We start from the raw sequence: 4,143 nt of genomic DNA on the forward strand, positions 1-4,143 counted from the left end.
AAGAAAGAAAGAAAGAAAGAAAGAAAGAAAGAAAGAAAGAAAGAAAGAAAGGAAGAAAGGAAGGAAGGAAGGAAGGAAGAAAAAAGAAAGACTATTAACAAATATGTATAGCCAAGCAAAGTAAATTCTTTTGTTGGCTACATTATTAAATATATGCATTTTGAAGCTATCACCTTTCTGGAAAAAGGTGAATATTACAGTCCTCCAGCTTTGTGGTATCATTGTATTGATCAGAGTTCTAAAGTCTTTCAAAGTTGTTATTGTATAAACTATTTTCCTGGTTCTGCTTATTCTACTATGTATCAGTTCATTATAAGTCCTATAAATTTGTTCTGAAATTATTTATGTCATCATTTCTTATGGCGCAATAATATTCCATTATATTAATACAGCATAATTTGTACAGATATTCCCTGATAGGCAGACACCTGTTTAGTGTCCAGTTTTTTGCTTTTACCAAAAGAGCTGCTCTTTTTTTGTATGTATATGGGTTTTTCTTCTTTCTTTGATCTCACTGGGGTGTATGTCTAGTAGAGTTTTAAAAGCATGCAGTTATGCAACATATCTACATTGTTTTGAGTAACAAAATCCCCTAATGATGCAAACAGTTTTCAAAATCCTCCCCCATGACACTAATTTCTTTCAAAGGGCAATTACTTTTTTGACTTGTAAAAATATCACCTTTGTCTGATATACAAGACATACAGGAAACTAATACAAATATATAAAGTCAAAAGACATTCTCCAATGGCTATACAGTCAAATGATATGTAAGGTTTTAAAAAGAATTGCAAGCTATCAACTATATGTAAGATTGCCTCAAATCACAAAAAAGAGAAATTCAAATAGAAATAGCTCTGGGGTTTCATCTTACACCCAGAAAATAGGTAAAGATGACAAAAGATGAAAATAGTCATGGTAGGAGGGACTATGGAAAGAAAGGCACAATATTGGCAGAATTGGGAATTTGTCTACTTTTAGAAGTGATTTGTAATTATGCTAAGACACAGTCAAAAATTTCCATACATTGTGATCCCATTGCTAGGTATATTTATCCAATGTCCAATATACACCAATATTTACGGCAGCAGTTTTTGTGATAGCAAAGAACAGGAAAAAGTTCATTGATTGGAAAATAGCTAAGCAAATTTTGGTACATTAATGTGATAGAATATTACTGTATCATGAGAAACAATGATGAGAACAGAAAGGAATGGAAAGATATACATGAACTGATGCAAAGTGAAGTAATCAGAACCAGGAAAATAATATATACAAGGACTACCATGACATGAATGGAAAGAAAAACAGCAGCAACTAAAAAAAAATTCCCGACTCCTTCAAGAACCCTTTCTCAGTTACCTTTATCTTAGTGCTTTCTTTATGAGATTATTTTTTATTTATCCTCTATGTATCTTGTTTGTACATAGTTGTTTACTTATTGTCCCCTCCACTAGACCATGAGCTCCTTGACAGTATGGACTTTCTTTTTCTTTTCTTTCTTTTTTTTTGGCTTTTTTTTTTGTATTCCACTGTGCCTGGAACACAATAAATATATAGTAAATACTTATAGATTAACTGACTGAATGCAATATAATTATAATGACCAATCTTGGTTGCCAGAGAAAACAATATAAGAATGTGCCTCTCTCCCTTTTTTGCAGAGGTGAATGAGTACAAATATGGAATGTTGCATATAATGTCAGTGCTTTGGTTAGTATTGCTGAACTGCAGGGGAGAGTTTTCTGGGTTGGAGTAGAAGGGGAAGAAATATATTGGGAAACAGATGATTTAAAAACAAAAGTTATCCATGAAAATCTTTAAAATGTTGCCTTTATGTTGAAATGATAGATAAAGTGTTTATTTACTCTTAAAAAGAATCTTCTAGCAAGGCTACTGCTGACAGTCACTTGTAATAATAATAAAGGCCAGCAATTTTGGAACACATCTTTTCATAGGAGGAAAATGACCAACATTTTAAAGTTTGACAAGTCTTTTAAGCATTTTGCCAAGAGATAATCAGTGAACCTCAGTATAGAGAAAATGGTGTCCTATGTAATCTTTTGGAGATTTTTTTGGTTTGTTTTGATAGAGTGTACTTCATGGAAAAAATTCACATCTTCCCCTAATACTGCAGTCTAAAACTCTGAAAAAAAGTTTTCTCCAATGTATTGCAATATCTCTTCTCATATGCTCTCAAATCGTACTCTTAGTGACTCATTTCATGAATTCAGAAATTCAGTTATATTTGTAGATGTTGAAACTAAGCAGGTAAATCCCTTAAATATGTAAAAAATCAGTGAATTCATTGATTTGAAATTTCTTCTATTGATCAACCAATCATTCAACAAGCATTTATTAAGTGTGCGGATACTGTGCTATGTTTTGCCTCTGGAAGTTGTGTGTGTCCACATGAATCTATCTAGATACAGCTCACAAGGAGGCAAGAGTAGATAGATATCTCTAGTCTCCTCCTTCCCTCTTTCTGAAGGGAAATTTCTATTCCTGCCAGGAGGAAAACAATATATTAGGCCAGAGGCTGATCACTCTGTTCTCCTTAGAGGGGATACTGGACTGATTTATATCTATCTTCTTCTCCCTTAAGTATTCATTTGGGTGAAATAATTTTAAGGTTCAAGCTACAGCCCTGATTGCTATTACTTAATGAGGAAGGAGTGTACTAAATTATACACCTGAAGCTTGTACCCCTTCACACTAGATGCCAGTTTCACAACAATCACAAATAATAAACAAATACATTTATCACTCTCAGACAATCCAGAGTGAATGAACTTTTCCACTGGGAGCAAGATAGTTCAGCTAAGCCAAGATAGAGTCTCAGACCTCACCCAAAAGGGAATTCCCCAAAATTTCTAGGGGACATGACTGAAATGCTAGCTCCTCCATCTGCTGACTTAAAGAGTCTTTCCCCATTCAGGTATTGAAAGAGAGTCCATAATGGAGCATCTCTCAAGTTGAAAGCCTGAAAAGGGCTAAAATGTCTCTTCTTTCTTGCTCTCACCAGTTGTGCCCACTGCACATGAAGTCTTGTGACATTGAATAATCAATCCGAACCAGGGCAGAGAGAATTGACCCTTTTATCTAAGGATTACATAAAACACCTATTACATAAAGCACCTATTACAGGAACCATTCTATGGGCTGGGATACAAAAACAACAATGAAACAAAAAGTTTACATTCAGCTGAGACAGCACGTACATATATGAGTACATAGACAAAATACATGCAGATAGTTTTGTGAAGAAGGGCATTGAGAACTGGAGAGCTTAGAGAGGATCCATGTAGAATGTATCATGACCTTAAAGAAAATAAAAAATTTTAAGAAACAAATAAGGAAGGAATCCAGGTCTGTGTAAGGTCACAGAGGCTAGAAAGGGCAGGATATATAAAGAACATAACAAGATATTCAATTTGGCTAGATTCTAGAATACAGAAAGGAGACTAACCTTGAGATAAATTCACAGTAAGAGCATGTGATATAAATGATAAATCAGCACTAGAATCTGAGAAATAATTGTCAAACAGGTAAGAGAAAAACCTGGAGAGAGCAATGTCAGGAAAATCTAGAAAGGAGAGAGTTTTCAGGAAGAGAGACAATGTTAAATGTCAAATGCTGTGGAGAAGTCAAGAAGCATTATAGAGAAGAGAATTTACTGATTTGGCAATTAAGTGCTCATGGGTAATTGAAGAAAGTATCAATTAAATAAAGAATCAAAGATGTCTCAGAAGAACTTGGCCCTTGACAGAAGGAAGGAAGTTCAGCAGAGAACAGAGGGTTTTGAAGGGGAAGAGAAGGAGATCTGTGATTCAGATTGCAACCTATATTGTCTCCCCATTCCCTGTAACTCACTCCATTCCACCAAAACCAAAAAGGGGATGGTGTGTGGAACTCACTAGATACTGCCCTTTGTACAGAGGAAACTGAGGTGCCTGTAGTGGCTTTGATGAGGTGGTCTCAGGGCAGAGCATGCATATGCTGTGGGAGGGAAAAATGAGACCTAGGGAGGTTAAGTGATCTGTTCTAGGTCATGGAGGTAGGAAAATATCAGAGGTCAGACTTGCCTGCTTCCTCCAGTCAGTGTTCTTTCCATTGTACTGTCCTGCCCCATGTAATAAGTAT

Source organism: Petaurus breviceps, unplaced genomic scaffold, assembly GCF_028583685.1.
Source record: "Petaurus breviceps papuanus isolate PSGF00001 unplaced genomic scaffold, PetGlider_PUasm1.0 154, whole genome shotgun sequence".
In the NCBI taxonomy this organism is placed as follows: Eukaryota; Metazoa; Chordata; class Mammalia; order Diprotodontia; family Petauridae; genus Petaurus; species Petaurus breviceps.